Below are 18,631 nucleotides of genomic sequence, written 5' to 3' on the forward strand. Positions count from 1 at the left end.
ACTCTATGTTTATTACGTCAGCAACCGTTTAAGGGCACACGGCCAAGGCACACATCCGTGGCCAAAGGCCGTGTCCTCCGCACGGCTGAGACACACGGCCATGTCTCTACCCGTGTGGTCAAGACTTAGGCTAATTTCCAAGCCTTTTTGTCATTTTTACATACACACACATACACGATTTCAATGGCATTCATCATGTACATATGTCATATACTTCTTATACATACTGAACAAGCACAATCACATAACCACATCATAAGACATTAACACATATCATGGATAAATAGGCTTACAAGCCAAAATCATTATAAGTCATATCTCATGGCTATAAACAACAAATCAATATAAACCAATACCTTTGGCTAATCACAACAATAGTCATCATAGAAAAACTAAGTCCCTATACATGTCACTCATTTGAAAACATTTAACATACACATATCAATACTTCACGGATAATGGCTCAATAGTGTGATGCTGCCTCTGATGATCTCCAACCTCAAGCTGACCTGAAAAAACTATAAGAAATGGAAAGGAGGGAGTAAGCTTTACGCTTAGTAAGCTCACGTGAAAATAATAAGCAATGCGATAACATGCTATTTTCATTATTTTTTCTATTTATTCAAATTCTAGATAAGTTATTTTCCCGAGTCACAGTCATTAAATTATTTATATCCAGAGCTACGGAACTCCAAATTAAGATCTGTTAATTTTCCCACAAACTAGACTCATATCTCTTCTTGTTATAAACTTTTTAGAATTTTTGGTCTAGCCAATAAGTACAGTTTATTATTCAAAGTCTCCCCTATTTTTCTGTTTGATAGCTTTGACCATTCTTCACTAAACTTTATTTATCTCATAGTACGAGACTCAGATAATGTTACTGTCTCTTTTTCCTAGAAATATACTAATTAAGGATTTCAGTCATATAAATTTTAACTCATAATTATTTTTTTACAATTTCTAGTGATTTTCCAAATTTGAGACAGGGGAGTCTGGAATCACTCCAACTCTGTCTCACAAGAACTAAAATATCTCATGATACAGAATTCTTTTGCTTTCATTGTTTCCTTTATGTGAAACTAGACTCATTAAGCTTTAATTTCATATTTTGTTAAGCTTCTAACTCAATTTCCACTATTTTTAGTGGATTTTCAAATTTAGACCAATGTTGATGTCCAAATCTATTTTAGTACAATATAATGATCACTATCATAAGATCATTTCCAAACTATCATGAACTTACCATTTCATGGATCCCTTACTCATTTTTTCATAATAAAGCTCAATATAAAAGTTATTATTTCTCATGGGCACACTTAGTCATGCATTCCAAGTATAAGATAATTCCCTATCACATGTACTCAATCATCAAATTAGTCTCATGACAATGCACCATGTAAATTTGTCTTAGAAGAGCTCATCATTTATCATTTCATTGATATACATCATATTAATCCCGTTGAGTTTCTAGGAAATTTTGATGGATTATGCATTTACCGTTAATTCATAAGAATGATCATTTCATGTATGCACTCTCGCAAACCTCACATCTTACGGTGGGATTACTAGTCTAGGCTAAATCCCCCGTATCGTAAACTCATAAGGTGATGTCAGGATTACCAGTCCAAGCTAAATCCCTTATTGCGACAAACACCCTTACTGAGTTTGGATTTGAATTAACAGTCCAAGCTAAATTCAGACCCTAACCGAATTACCCATCCGGGCTAAATCCAATGCACATATATTCTTCGAGAGGCTCGATCATCCAAAAGAACACTCGTCCAGGCTAGATCCTTTTCATAATTGAGATCAACGGATTACCCGTTCGGGCTAAATCCTTTCTGCAACACATACAGGATCTCCATTCTCTTGTAAATCATGGTTTATCCATCGAATTCCCTTTTTAACCTCAACTGAGACATTTTTCGACAAATCATTTTCAAAGATGCATTTCATGTTATTTCATGCCATCAATAAATGCACTTATTATGCACTCATAAATCATACAATTAGGCATGTTAGGAGTTTTCTTTAAGTTATCCAAACTTACTTTTCAAAATTTCATCAAGTACAATCGTGTAGCAATTCATACAACCCAGGTAATAGTAATTTAACACTCAATTCATGTAACAATAATTTGTCATTCAATTTCACATGACACAACAAGCATTACATTTTTCCATATCATACACACCATCCATCAACATCTCTTAAACATATTAAATCATACAATTTATGTTATATCAATAGAGAATTACAATTCATGCATGGTATTGCATTATTATTAACACACAAACTTACCTCGATCTAAAAACGGCAATTTACCATTTTAGTCCATAACCTTGTATTTTCCCGATTTAAGCCCGAATCTTGATTTCCTTGATCTATAATATCATATTTAGCCTAATAATTAGTCACATTAGTCATAAGGGTCCAAAAATCATATTTTTACAAATTTTCATTTTGACCCCTAAACTTTTGCATATTTTCACTTTTCCCCAAGGCTCGGAAATTAAATTTCTTCCTATTTTCTTATGTTTTATGACATGCTGATCATTTTTCCCTTCTATGGAAACATCAAATTCTCACTCTAACATGTACTTATGAACATTATGTATTTTTACCGATTATGTCATTTTACTTGTTTTCACGTAAAATTGCTTAGAAAAAGTTGTTTAACACAATTTCAAGCTTCATATTCTACCATTGAACATCAAAATACATGCATATCATTCATGGGTAAATTTTTAAACACAAACCCTAGCTCAAATAAATGGTAGAAATAGCTAAAACATGTTACCAGGACTTCAAAAATGTAAAGAACATTAAAAACGGGGCTCAGGATCACCTACAAATGAGCTTGGAAAGCTTGAAAACCCTATCCATGGTGTTTTTCATGATAAATTCGGCCATGAGGAAAAAGATGAGCAAATTTGGCTTATTTTGGCATTTTTAATTCATTTAATTACCAATTTACTAAAATGCCCTTAATGAAAACCTTTTAAAAACCTATCATACCATGTCCAATTTTGTCCACAAAATTCAAAATGGTCTAATTGCCATTTAAGGACCTTTAATTTAAAAACTCATAACAACTAGACACTTCTAATATGCAGAACTCAACTTTTACACTTTTTACAATTTAGTCCTTTTGACCAAATTGAGTGCCCAAACATCCAAATTTTCGAATGAAATTTTCACGAAATCATTCCATGAAGTCGTAGACCATAAAAATATAATAAAAATTAAATTTTCCTCATCGAATTTGTGGTCTTGAAACCACTGTTCCTGACTAGGCCCAAAATCAGGATGTTACAACGGGCGTGTCCCTTGACCACACAGGCGTGTGTGCCTTGCATCTAGGAAAAATTTTAAAATTTCGTGAAAAATTTTCTGAGTTTCCAAATCAGCCTTGATTCGATTCAAGTGTTTAAATTGGGCCTCGAGGGTCCATATAAGGGACAATATGATTAATTTCATATATGAACAGTAAATGACATGAATTGCATGAAATTATTCTGTAAAATCTAGTGATGCTCCGTAGCCCTGTTCTAGCTACGAATACGGGTTATGAGTGTTACAATAATGTTGAAAAGTAATTTAATTAATTTATTAATCAAAACAAGATAATAATTAATGGACACAATACTTGAATTATGCATGTTTGGTTTCTTGGAAATTAAATTAGTAAGGGTATGTAGCAATATTGTTACATTGCATAGCTCCTAATTATGATGTTTTTTTATGTAACTTCAGAGTTAATTGAACATAGAAGTATGCTAAAGAGACTTACGATTTAAATAGTATAACATTACAATTTATAAATTCTAAGTTACTAAAGATCCAAATTGCCACGGGAAAACCATAACATTTTCAACATTGTTCTTAATAATTCTAAGTTAAGTAAAAGTAATTGTTCTAGCTCATGCATGACACTGTGATCAAGTCTTATAAACTTGCTTGCTTATTATTCTGTATTACATTCTATCTTGCATATTTAGATTAATTTTAGGTAGATTAATTAGTTCACTCATCACACTCTTTATTTTTTCCTCACGTAACCAACTTGTTTAGTGTTAAGTTTACAACTTGTGATTCACGTAATCAGTCCCTATGGAGATGATAATCTTCACTCACTACTTTGTTACTTGTTAACAACTGTGTACACTTGCACATCATTCAATAATTTTGCTATAGAGAGCCTTAATTTTTTTGTGAAAAAGAAAGGTAGAACCCTAAAATTGTGTATTGACTACCAGTAATTGAATAAAGTAACCATAAAAAACAAGTATTCACTTCCTTGAATTGATGATTTTTTTGATCAACTCAAAGGAGAAACCTTGTTTTCTAGAACTGATCTTCAATCAAGATATTATCAGCTCAGATTCAAGGAGTCAGAAGTGCCAAAAACTTATTTTTGAACTCGATATAGAAACTAAGTTTTTGGAAATGTCATTCCGGTTTACCAATGCCCCTGTCACTTTTATAGATTTGATGAACATAATCGTTCAGCTGTATCTAGACCAGTTTGTTGTCATATTTATTGCTGATATCTTGATTTACTAGAAGAGTGAAAAAGATCATGATCAACATTTAAGGATTATGTTGCAAACTTTTCAGGAAAAGCAACTGTATGCCAAGTTTAGAAAATACAAATTCTGGTTACGAGAAGTAGGATTTCTAGGTTACGTGATATAAAGTGAAGGTATTTGAGTTAATCTGAGTAAAATCTCAGGTATCAATAATTGGAAGCCTGTAAAGAATGTCACTGAAGTAAGAAGTTTTCTGGGTTTGGCAAGATACTATTGGTGACTCGTAAAAGGATTCTCAATGATAGCCCTTCCATTAACAAAATTGATATAGAAGAATGTTAGTTTCATTTGGTCTGAAAAGTGCCAGTAGAGTTTTGAAAAGTTGAAGGCACTATTAGCTGAAGCTCCGATTTTACTCTAGCTTGAATCGGGGAAAGAATTTGTAGTGTTCAGCGACAGGACCTCAATGGTTTAGGTTGTGTACTGATATAAGAAAAGAGAGTGATTACTTTTGTTTCCCAACAACCTAAGTTGCACGAGAAGAATTACCCTACTCATGACTTGGAACTTGCAGCTGTGGTTTTTGCTCTGAAGATATGGAAACACTGCTTGTACGGAGAAAAATGTCACATTTTCAATGATCATAAAAGTATTAAGTACTTATTGACACAAAAAGAATTGAATTTGATACAACGTAGGTGGCTTGAGTTACTTAAAGACTACTATTTGATTATTGGCTATCACTTGGGAAAAGCTAATGTTGTGGCTAATGCTCTAATTCAAAAATCCCTGATTGCTTTAAAAGCGATGAATACTTGTTTAACTCTTGAGCGATATGGCTCTAATTTAGCTTTGTTGAGAGCTAAACATGTATCTCTTCAGAGAATTCGAGAGTTGTAAAAAGATGACATTAAGTTACAAGCGAAGCAGAAACTTGTTGAAAACAATCAAACCAATGAATTCAGCAAAGGTGATAACAGGAGTTTGTATTTTCAAAATCTTTTGTGTGTACCAAAAAATTCAAAATTGAAGCGAGATATTCTTCATGAAGCCCACACTAGTACTTATACAATGCATCCAAACAGCAATAAGATGTATAACGATTTGAAACTGTTATACTAGTTGCTAGGGATGAAAAGGGAGATCATTAAATACAGAAAAAAAAATGTTTGGTATGTCAGCAAGTTAAAATAGAGCATTAGTTCCTGTCAGGATTATTACAATCTATAATGATTCATGAATAGAAATGCGACAAAATCACAATGGACTTCACGTAACATCCCGATTTAGGGCCTAGTTGGAATAGTGGTTTTGGGACCACAAAATTTGAGGTTGAGAAAATATTTTTATTATTATTTTAGTGTCATAGCTTGATTATTTTAGTGTATGAAAATTTTGGTGAAGTAATTTTAGCGTTTGTGAGCCTAATTGTGAAAAAGGACTAAATCGCATTAAGTGCAAAAGTCCTATTTTAATAGCCAAAGGTGTCAAATTGCTAGAGAACCTAAATTGGGGGTATTTAAAGTGAAATTTGGCCATTAAACAAGTGATGGCTGGCCAAGGGAGACAAAGAAATAAGAAAGTCAACAATTTGGTGAAAGTAGGTGATAAGATTGACTAAAATAAGACAAATAGGAAAAAGTTGTAATTTTCTCATCTCTCCTTCTTTCTCCACCGATTTTCTTCAAGAAAATAGCCATGGAAGCTTAAAAATTTTCAGCAACCTTAAGCTCTTGCAAGTAAGTCTTCTTGGTTGTCTTTCTTGATGATTTTTTGTATTTTTGGAACCCCTAAAGCTTAATCTAGCTATTGAGGGGACTATTTTGCAAAATGGTTGAGAGTCTAGAGTTTTACCATGAAAACATATGTGTTGATAACTAAAATTTTATGAAATAATATGAGTTATGGTTGTTAAATAAACAACCTTTGTGAAAGGATTTTTCATAAAAAAAAACCCTTAACAGGACCAATTTGTAAAAGTTATGAAATAGGTTGTAATGGTGTGAAATAGTGAAAATTTAGGATTTTTATAAGAGGAATAAATGGTCAGCTAGGCTTGGTTAATAAGGAAATTCGATAAAAATTGATTTCCGGACCCAAGGGTAAAATGGTCATTTTGTAAAAGTCTAGGGGCAAAATGGTCATTTTGCCCAAAATATGAAATGGTAGTGACTAGATTGATATGCTGATTTAAATGAATTAATTTTCTATATTTAGATCAAGAATTACAAAATTCGGGCCTAGACCGAGGAAAAGCCAAGCTAACGGACTAAACCGAAATAGTCGTTCACGTTTCGGTATGATAGGGTAAGTTCATGTGTAAGTAAATCAACATTATGTTATGTATTAAGTGCTTAATATTTCATGAATTGTATAATTGCTCTTGTAAGTATGAATAATATTATTCAATAAAGATTCGAAGTAATGAAAGTCTCGGTTGAACCTAGGGATGATTAGGATACATTGGTATGACATAGAGATATTGAAATTGTGTGTCAGACCATATCCGAGATATGGCATCGCTATGAGACTCCATGTAAGACCATATCCTGGATATGGCATTGGTAAGGTGATATATATATATGAGATCCCCAAGTATCCTTTATGGATCCTGAAGGGTTCAATGGGTAAATAAAAAATGTGTATGAAAATGAAGTTATTTTGAGTAAACGGGCACATATGTAGCTCATAATTGTGAACTCCAGACCATAATGGTAATGATTGCATATTAACTATTGTGATTGATGGAACATATGTATATTGAGAAGTAGATGTGTGGCAATTATAGATGATGATTTCGTAGTAAGCCTCGGGCCAAATTGAGATGTGACCTAACGTATTTGCATGCTTAAAATTGTATTTCAATAGGCATGCCAAAGAATGAGCAAGTAAGTGATTATCTCACAAGATGGAAAAGGTATGTACGACAAAACTATGAGTAGTGAATTCAATGTATGATGAACATATGGTGAGAATTATATAGGAATATGTTATGCTTATGCAATATAGATAACCTTGGGATTAATGATCCACCTTTATGATAAGATGATGTACTCTGAGATTCGGTAGAAATCATGTGTGATGTATACTAAGATTTGGTGAAGATCATGCATTAAGCTTTAGGGCCAAATTGAGTTATGGTGTAGTAAGACGCCCATAAATTACATGATAGACTATAGTGGGAGGGTTATGATTATTAACCCAATGCCAAGGCATGAAATCCGAGATTGTAAGATAAAAGAGTAAGCGCTTGGAATGAGTAAGAAGTAACCCTAAAGTTTAGTGAAAATTGTGTTAATAATATACTTATGAATAAGTGGATAATAAACGAATGTAAATAGTTATTTAACATTTGCATACGACTTACCAAGTTTTAGAGCTTACTCCCCTTCCTTTCTTATCTCTTATAGGGTAATAGTGCTAGCTCGGGTTGGAGATCGCCGGAGATGCTATCACACTACCAAGCTACCATTTGAGGTATGAGTATTCAAGCACTTGAGTTTATGGCATGTATAGGGACTTGTATTTTGTAATTGTGTCATTGATAAAATGGTCAAGTGGACCAGCCTAGGATGGTTATGGTCCTAATTGTATATAGCCATGAATGATGGCTTATGTTAATTATTTGATTATGCAAGTGTCTACGCCATTGAGATGTAGCTTATAACTGCATGTATGTGATGAGTTATATTCGTTGGGATGAATGCTCAATAGTTTAATTGAGGGGTGATGATATGATGTTTTAAGTATGTATGTTGTGTTATAAAGTTGCCATGATCTTGTCATGGTTGTGGATGATTAAGTGTCCAAAGGTGCCATGTTATTGGCCAAGGTAAGTAAGCTTGTGTGCATGATAACGAGGGCGGCAAAATAGCCTTGTATTTTTCCACACGAGTAGACATACGGGCGTGTGTCTAGGCCGTGTGTGACACACGGCCAGCCCCATGAGCATGTTGTCTGGCCGTGTGTCCCTTGCACGTAAAAGGTGCAAGTTAGTATGCATGGTAGTAAACACGTGGGCAGAGACACGGCCGTGTGTCTCAGCCGTGTGAAGGGCACAGCCTAGCGCACTGGCGTGTGCCTTGGCTGGGTGCCCTAAATTGGATGCTGGCGTCAGAAACAGAATGTCAAAGTTTTTAGACACGGGCTAGGACACGGGCATGTCATGGCCGTGTGAGGGACATAGGCCATAAACATGGGCGCGTGTCAGGCTGTGTGAAAACCCCTGTAAGTTCGAATTTAGAATTTGATTCACACGGGTATGGGACACGGGCATGTCCCTAGATGCTTAGACCGTGTATGTCACACGGGCCATCAACACGGTCATGTTATGATGACCACACGGGCATGTGCCCTGTTTCAAGGTTATTTTTCTAAAGTCGGTTAAGGACCCGAGCCAATCCCGAGTGGTTCTCAAGGGATGTTTGAGGCTTTATAGGCCTTTGTTAAGGAGTTTAGTTAAAGTTTTAAATTTGATCAAGCCTTGGTGACTCGAAAATGATTGTATGCAGGTGGTTAAGTATGGTAATGCCTCGTGCCCAGTCTCAGCCTCGGACTTAGGTAAGGGGTAAGGGGTGTTACACTTTATATCGGGATACCATCAATACCGAAAAAGAAAAATACAGTTTGGGTGATAGTTGATAAGTTGACCAAATTGAATCATTTCATTCCTATGAGAACCAACTATTCACTTGAGAAATTAGTTGAAATTTATATCTCTAAGACTGTGAGATTGCACGGTGTGCCTTTATCTATCATTTCAAACAAAGATCCAAGATTTACCTCCAGATTTTGGAATAAACTACATGCATCTATGGCCATTAAGTTGATTTTTAGTATGACATTACACCTTCAGATCGATAGACAATCAAATTGAGTAATTCAAATACTCGAGGATATGCTTACATTGTAGTGTGATTGAATTTGAAGGAAGCTGGGAAAAACTTTTACCGTTGGTTGAGTTTGCCATAATAATAGCTATTAGTCGAGCATCAATATGACACCTTATTAAGCTTTGTATAGCTATAAATCTTGAACTCCTCTATGCTGGTCAAAGTTGAGTGAAAGAAAGTTGGCGAGAACAAATTTGAAATGTAAGACAAAAAAGAAAGCTAAGATTATTTGAGACTACTCGAAAGCTACTTCCGATTGATAAAAGACCTATGCTGATTTGAAAAGAAAAGACATTGAATTCAAGATTGGTGATAAGGTCTTATCGAAATTTTTTCATTGGAAAAAAGGTTTTGCATTTTGGATGAACGGGAAGCTCAGTCTGAGGTTTATTGGACTGTATGAAATTCTTGAGAGATTGGGTCTGTAACTTGCCGACTAGCTCTACCTTCTGAACTGGATAAGATTCATAATTTTTTCTTGTATCAATGTTATAAAGATATAGATATGATCCATTTCATGTGTTAACTCTCAACGAAATTGAGTTGCAGCCTGATTTGAAGTATGGTAAAGAACCGATTAAGATTTTAGCTCGAGAAATAAAAGAGTTAAGACATAAACGTGTGGCATTAGTGAAAGTATTATGACATCATCACAGTATAGAAGAGGTTACTTGGGAGTCGGAGGAAACTATGAAATCTCAATACCCTCATCTTTTCTCAAGTAAATTTTGAGGATGAAATTTGTTCAGGGTAGAGAATTGTAAAAGCCCAATTCTCAATGGTATCGAAAAATATGATTCCGGAGTCCTATTTTCATAACCCAATTCCGTAAATATTAAATATGAATATTTATGGGATTAGTATAAAAGTATATTGATTTTCAATCCATCGTTTTGTCAGCTAAATAGTTAATTTAGGTGCAGGGGCTAAATTGTAAAACTCCTATCGCTATAGATTTTTAATTGGCCAAAGACTTAGGAACTTAAATTGAAATTAGTCAAAGGTTCAAAATGGTAGATAAATCATTTTGTTATTTAAGATAGTGGATGATCATGTTCTCCACTAATAAGGTTAATTATAATTAAAGTAAACTAATAAAGTATTAGGTTAATTAATGTTTAATCAAGGTATAAAAGTTAAATTTAGTAGAGCAAAGTTTTTCATCTTCTTCATTTTTTCTTCTTGTTGCCAATGGAAGAAAAACCTAAGGAAAAATACAAAAGAAATTTGGCCATTGATTTTAAGGTAAATTCAAATCATTTTCTTATGATTTTTATGAATTTGGGGTAATAAGAGCTTAATTTAGCTATCCCATATACTAATTTGTAAAATTGTTAAAGTTTTAGAAAGTTTCCATTATTGATTTCTTGAAGAATTAGGCTTGAAATTAATAGATTTTTAGCATAGATTATGAAAGGATTATATTGTAATGTTCAATTATTAGTTTTGTACATAGGGAAAGTGAATAAAATGTATAATTTGTGTTAAATTTAGTATAAATAGAAAATATAGGGTCCCTAATGAATGTATGCAAAGTCGGATTTTAAACTGAAGCTAAGAATTGGAAGTTGTGGCTATTTTGAATTCAAGGACTAAATTGAATAAAATGTAAACTTTTAGGGTATCAAAAATGAGGTTATATAGGTTCATTCATGTCATGACATAATATGAAAATTTTTGGTATTGATGGATTGTATAAAATAATTGTTTAGATCAAGAACCGAATCAAAGCAGAGTTAATAGAGGAAAAGCTAAAATTGTTGATTAGTCGTTGAAAAATCAACTTGTTTGGTGTTTTGATTAGGTAAGTTCATATGGAATTTATTTACTTAGGTTGTTATGAATTTGATTTGTATATATATTTGTGTGTATGTGTGTGTTTGATTATGGATTAATAGTTGTGAATTGGTATGAAGGGCTAGAATTGGACTTAATTGAAATGTAACATTTATATGTGTAAAAGATGCCTGTGTAAAATTAGTAAAGGTTAAGATACAATTGGCATTCTAATAGGGTATTATGTGTGCTTGCAAGAGATTTATTATAGATGTTATCGAGGTCCATCATTTGTAGTAGATTCTCAAGTATTATGTGACACAAGTTTAGCTCGAGCGAGTAACCTAATATGTCATTATAAAGGTTTAGCCTAAACAAGTAACCTGATATGTATATATTCAACTCAAACGAACAAATGGTGTGGTGTAGATACTTGTGTATCCAAGCCTGTTTACTAGGGTTCATCGGGCGAAACGGTTTATATGAAATTGAGAAATTGAAATGGGATGAAATGAACTTGATATTTAGATGGAAAAAATGAATTAAGCATGAAAATTTGATTGGAGTAATGCCTTCGACATGTATGGGAATGACATAGATTAAGGTAGAAATGGTAGCTTTATATTTAAATGTATGAGATGTCATGAATTGATTTTGATTAGATTAAAATTATATTTAGTATTGGCAAAATCTAAGGTGAAGCTTGGATGTATGATTAATATATGCTTTATGTAGTTTCATAATAAGGTCATTTAGTTTTAAATGGTACAAAGGAAATGATAGGTAAAGTGGTGGTAAACTTCCATGGTATAGTTGTTATGTTTTGTGTCATTTGAATTTTTTAAGTTTAATTGATGAATAGGGATTGAATATCATGATAAGAGGTTGAATTTTCTTGTTTGAACTTGCTTGGCATGTTTTGATATGTTTAAATCAAGTAGAAATGGTCTTTGGGTGAACATGTTGAAAGGTTTTTTGTTGGAGACCACGGAGTAGGTACCAAAATGTGCATTTTTCCAAAAAAAAATAGTGGCCACATCTCGACAACTAACATCCCTCGCTGCAATGATATATGACAATAAGTGATGTAGTGACAAAAAAAAGGTAGTAATTCCCGACATGACATATTGGTTGCCATCATCACGTCGTGGAATTGTTGAAGTCGCGATGTCGACTCTAAATTTTTAAAAATTTATAATTTGGTCCTAATTCATGTACAGTTTAACAAAAGAGCTTTTGTAAGCCCATGAAAACTCAGAAATGATTATAATATATATTTAGAATGAGAATGACACCTTGTTTGCATATATGATTGATTGAATTTTGCTAAATTGTCTGAAATTGCTTCGGTAATGTTTGTAATATTTTGTTGCTCAGATCTACCGATCGAGTCAGCCCAGGGGTGTTACATGTTTACTAAGGGAAAAGTATTTAAATTAATAACAATTGGACTGATAAATTACAATATGTGTGTCAAATGAACATGAGTAAAGTGGGAAATTAAAAGAAGAGTAACGAAGTGTATCATTAACTAAGAATGGACTTAAGTGTGAATGTAAAGTTAAATGAGAAGTTTATAAGTCCTATTTATAAGTCCTAATCTGACTAAAGGGATTAATGATTTAGAGATTCTAGTAGGAATACTTAACAATTGAGAAAATGATCTATTACATAGTAGTTACCTTAAATACCTTGGTTATACCAAAAAAATTTGAAATTACCTTAATAGTGTAAAGTGATTAAATGAACAAATATACCCTTGCATCTTAATGTACAAATCAATAAGTGAAAAGAACTATACTCTCATTAATAAGCATTAGCTTATACAAAGTAAAGATATTGATTTACATAAGACTGAACACTAAATGTAAGAGATGGTAAAGTAGGATATCCTAGTGTATTTTCTAAGATATTCTAGCTTAATGCGTTAGTGGTTTAAACTCATAAGTGAAAGATCTTTTCGTGAAGTTGTGACCATGTCATGGAGGATCATATTCCCATACGAGGTTTGAAGAATATAGAGAGTTTAGTTTTTTTTTATCATTGTATTAGAAGAGTTTGCAATGAAATGTAATTAGGCTAAGTGTATCTTACAATAAATTTGTAAGCTTCACAAAATGTATGAATGTTTTTAATCATATCAAAGTAATCTTAAGTGTGTATATGATTTGATCATGTTTTCAAGTTGATTTTAAGCTCAAATGTATTTTTGATATTTCTCTAAAATCAATAGAAACTTAATGGTATGTTGCTGGAATGTTTGAGGAGTGTTATGGTTTAGTTAAAAGTGTTTTTGGGTTGCTCTACTACAATTTCATGACATCGTCCTTGCAACATTACGACATTGAGCATACAGAGAGTGGTGTCATGGCATCACCCCTGTAACACCCATTACTCGTACCCGAGACCGAGACAAGGTACGGGGCATTACCGTACATAAACATGGTATTTTCAAAAAATAGGGCTATAAAATTTCATCTCCAATTTGAAACTAATCAAACAAAATCACATTGTCCCAAGTATGGACCTACAAGGTCTAAAACACGCATTAAAAGCGATCCGGGACTAAATCAAGAAATTTAGAAAACTTTAGGGAATTTCTAGGTTTAAGCCTCACACGCCCATGTGGAGGCAATGCACACGCCCATGTGCATACATGAATATATTATAATGCATACATGAATATACATTTTTTAGTACATTAAGAGTCTACTTCGAGTTACACGAACTTACCTGGTAATTGTTTCGGATTCGTATTTCAGAAATTCTGAAACCTTTCATTTTCCACGGTCAACCTCCGGAATTGGTTCCTCAAGGTCTGTATCAGTAAAAATAAATTATTAATACATCACACTATTCATTTTAGGCCTAAATTTCGCCCCCGGGCAAAATGACCAATTCGCCCCTAACCTTTCACACTTTTACAAATTAGTCCCTGGGCTCATATAATGAAATGCATGAAATTTCTAAGTCACCCAAGCCTAGAAAAATATTTTTCTTGCTTATACAAGCCCACATTTTCCTTCATTTCACATTTTTCTACCCATTTTTACAACTTTTACAACATGGTCCTTTAAGCCATTTCCATGAAAACTACTGAGTAAAAGTTGTTTACCATCCTCTAAACTCTCATATTCCTCCATAAATCATCAAAACACAAGATCTCATGCATGGGTAAATTTCTAAACATGAACCCTAGCTTAAAATATGGGTAGAAATAGAGAGAGCATGTTACGAAGATCTCAAAAACATAAATAACATAAAAAACGGGGCTAGGGAACACTTACTATTGAGCTTGAAAAAGTCAAAACCCTAGCTTATGGAACCCTTAAAATTTTCAGCAGCTATGGAGAAGATGATGGCTGATTTTAGCTTTCATTTTCCCTTTTTATTTCATTTATTACCAAATGACCAAAATGCCCTTCCTTGCTAACCTTTCAAAATTTTCCATCCATGCCCATTTTTATCCAAAAACTTAAAAATTGGGAAAATTTCTATTTAAGGCCTCCTAATTAATAATCCATAGCAATTTCATACTAATTACTTCTAGAACCCAAGTTTTACAATTTATTCAATTTGGTCCCTAATTTCCAATTGGACACTTTATTCTTAAAATTTCTTCATGAAAATTTCACACATGCATGCTTTCATGTCCTAGACCTCAAAATGATCATAAAATAAATATTTTTACGTTAGATTTGTGGTCTCAAAACTACTATTCTGACTAGGCCCTATTTTAGGATGTTACAACCCCTCACAATGTCGCAACATTGATCATCTATATAGTGGTGTTGCGATGTTAGGTATTACAACATTGTGGCATTATACAATACCACAACATCACATACCACATCATCTCTTATTGCACTATTTTGGTGCAATTTGACTTATGGTGGCTTGTTTTGGGTCTCGGACACCTCTGACCACTCTCAAACCTTTTTTAAATGATCTTAAAATGTTTCTAAAGCCCCCAATTGATCTTCAAATTCATTTATATATATAAAATTTAAGATTTATCCTTATTTGTTTGAAAACTATATTGAAAAATAGTAACAAGTTAATGGGAGATAATACTTTCTTATGTTGATGAAGATGGAATTGATTGAGAGAGAGTTGTTGTGATTGTAGGGATGGATATTTAGCAACTTGAACTATGTTTAGGAGAATAATCTTTTGAAAAATTGACTAGCTGATTGTGGGTTTATTTAAAGGGACTATCATTCTCCATGACAAAAACTATTGAGCATCCAATTTTTTCATAAAAGAACTTCTCCTTAAATGTATTTTTAAGACTAATTGATTGTTTAGGAAAAGATTTTACATAGCCTTCAATAGGAATGTTTTCGAAGTGCAAGAGGATCGTGCAAGGATCTTGTAAGCATCCACAATGCATACCCAAAATGTTGTAATTGTAGGTGATCCTAGGGTACCGGATTTATATTGGTGATTGTACTTTGTTTCACATAGTGAAATTATTCTCTAAGCTTTCATGTTGTAGATGTAACTGATTATTATTGAATTGTGGAAACAATTACTTTATGTCTTTCTTTAATTGTTATACACATTCGTTTAAGATGTCACACAAAAAGTTATAACACACAATTCAATACCTGCTAAGCACCAAACCTTTTAACAATTGGGCTCCCTTTGGATAAATATGGAGATTAAAAGTAATTGTGGAAATGAGATTATTTATTGTAGCAATGAAATTGAATAATGTGACAATAAAATTAAAATCAGTGGTGAGAAATATGTTTAGATTCAAACATAGTGGTGATAGTGAAATCAAAATCGAAAATGACCATTAAAAATATTAAATTGAAATATATGAGGATATAATAAATTATTAAATAATGTTTTAAAATTAAATACTAAATACTAAATTATATTTACTTATGTTAAATGCAATTAAAAATACATTTATTTTTTAAATAAATGTATAAAAAATATATATTAAAATTATGTTATATTAAATCTTAATTAAAATAGTATTATATTAAAATAATATTAAAGTGAGAGGTAAAATGATTAATAACTGGTTGGATGCAATGGTAAAGCACATTGCATTCCTAAGGGGTGAACCAAGATTCAAAGCATGGAAACAATATTATTGAGAAGGATAATCACGAACTTTGAACATGGACTGTAAAAAAAAAAGTGAGAGATAAAATGAGAATTGCATTATTTATGAGTATGAAGGGGTAGGTAGGGGCTTTGGTCTCCCTCTCAAATGGAAATTTGTTATTTAAGCCTATGATTGAATTAAAATTTAATTTTTTTGTAAAATTGCATTTTAATCTCCTAAAAATAGAAAATGTACTATGGTTAATCCTTTTAAAATGATGAAAATAACAAACTACTAAACTATATAATTATGTTTTGATTTCTCAAAAATTTATTATTCAAATCCAAACCTATAATTTTTTTTTTAATTCCCCCTGCACTAGACCTCCAATCATCATATGAAAATTGTACCGGAACTCTCGCGCAATCAGCTTGCGTTGCAAGTGAAAAAGAAACTGCCTAAAAATTATAATGCAAGCAAAGGGAACCCACAATCATAACGTGAGAACATAAATGTTTTTTTCAATATAACAATGGACATTGTACAGAGTTATAGAGCTCAAAAAAGAGAATGAAATAAAGCTAGAATTACACATACCTTAGAAGAACAAGTGATATTATGTGGGAGCTTGTTTCAAAATGAAGGTGATCATGTGTTCATTTATATTTAGGGAATTCTTTACTTGGTCTATTTAATTTGTTGGTTGTTCCTTGCCTCATAGGATGAAGTATGAAACTTTCTCTAAAAACTTGTGTCTCTTTTAAAATGGAAATATAATACGAATCTTGTAGCTTGTTTTCATTGATTTGTATATAGAGGGGGCTATATTGAAGCAAGGAATACTAAACTTGCTACCTTCATTCCTTGGAGTTACAATCTATTACGACTATGTAGAAAAAAGCTTGGTGTACGAGTAAGGATCAAGCACTACACCACAGATAAAGCATTCAAGCTGCAAATATCATCGCTTTAGCCTTTAGAGATGAGAGCTCTTAAATCATTATTTCAAGGTAAATTTACGTATACTAAAATAGTTTAATTTAGTTTATGTGCTAAAATTTTGAATTTTTCTAAACATTTGAGGTTTGATAAAAGTATTAATGGTGATTCTTTTTCATATATATGATTTAAAATCGGATAAAGCATATATTTTTAATAGGAATAATTTTTTTTTACCTTAATTTATATAGGGAAATTTCATCATTAGTCACTAAATTATAGGTAAATTTTTTATTTTTCTCACTTAACTAAAGAAATTTATAATTTGGTCACTAAACTATTTGAAACTTTTAAGTTACTGAACTATTCAAAAGTTTTTTATTTAAGTCGCTGTGTTCTTAATTTTTTTTTAAGTTCCATCAGTGAGCTCCAAGCGACAAGTCGATACTAGTACGGTGGATCAGTACCCATCAATCAGTAGAATATACCTTAGATCCAAGTCGATCTAATAGTTTCGGAGATAAAAAAAAAGTTGTTCTAATTTTGGTTCGCAGATTTGTGACGTCCAAAATTGTTTCACAGGAAAACAAACCGAAATGTATAAGAGAAGAGTAAAGAGAGCTTTCTATTGGAGCAGGTAGTGCAAACAAAGAAAGCCATAAAACATTGATTTTAATAGTAAACTTTTGAATAGCTCAATGATCAAATTGTAACTAACAATCCAGTAACCAAAACAAAAACTTACTCATATTTTAGTGACTAATAGTGTAGTTTGCCCTCTTATTTATAGATTGAGATTATTAAATTAAGAAATTCATATTATTTTCTTTTAAGTTATAATTAATATAATCAATGATTATAAGCTTTCAACTAAATAACTTTATTAATTAACTTATACTTCATTTTTTTTCCAGAAAATACATTAGTATTTAAAAGGCATTTTTGTAACATTGTTTTGGATTAAATTACCAAAAAAATCCTTTTTTAAAAAAATTACAAAAATAGATCAAAATTTAAAAATTTACAGAAATGAGCCAAATTTGGTAAAACGCTTTCAGCTAGAAACTTTTTTAGGGGAAAAAACGTTTTTAACTGGAAGCACTTTTTTGCCACATCAACACTAAAAGTGACAAGATCAATTTTTTTTTAAAATTTTTGGTGTCAGGAAATAAAACTTACAAAATAGGTATTTATATAGACCTAAAATCTCATTTCTCTTGTTTTCTTAAGCAATGTGGGATATGAGATATGTGTATATATAGACTCATTAATAGGTTTGCAGCTTGTTCCTAAATAATGTAAGATTGCTTCCTCTTTTAACTAACAAATGTTACACTATATTTTATAATTTTTGTACTTATAGAGTTCAAAAATTTTATTGATAATGTAAAATTTTATGTTTTCATTTGTTTTAGAAAATTTTT

General features: G+C 32.2%; 1 long non-coding RNA gene across 1 annotated transcript; it reads right to left on the reverse strand.

Moving 5' to 3' along the window:
- Positions 1-278: 278 nt before the first annotated feature.
- On the reverse strand, positions 279-16,954 carry LOC121219489 (uncharacterized). Its single transcript, XR_005916256.1, has 3 exons — positions 16,866-16,954; positions 13,937-14,021; positions 279-518 (listed from the first exon to the last, which is right to left on the reverse strand). It is a non-coding gene; the product is annotated as an uncharacterized lncRNA (long non-coding RNA).
- Positions 16,955-18,631: the final 1,677 nt, after the last annotated feature.

The sequence above is a fragment of the Gossypium hirsutum genome, chromosome A03, assembly GCF_007990345.1.
Source record: "Gossypium hirsutum isolate 1008001.06 chromosome A03, Gossypium_hirsutum_v2.1, whole genome shotgun sequence".
Taxonomy (NCBI): domain Eukaryota; kingdom Viridiplantae; phylum Streptophyta; class Magnoliopsida; order Malvales; family Malvaceae; genus Gossypium; species Gossypium hirsutum.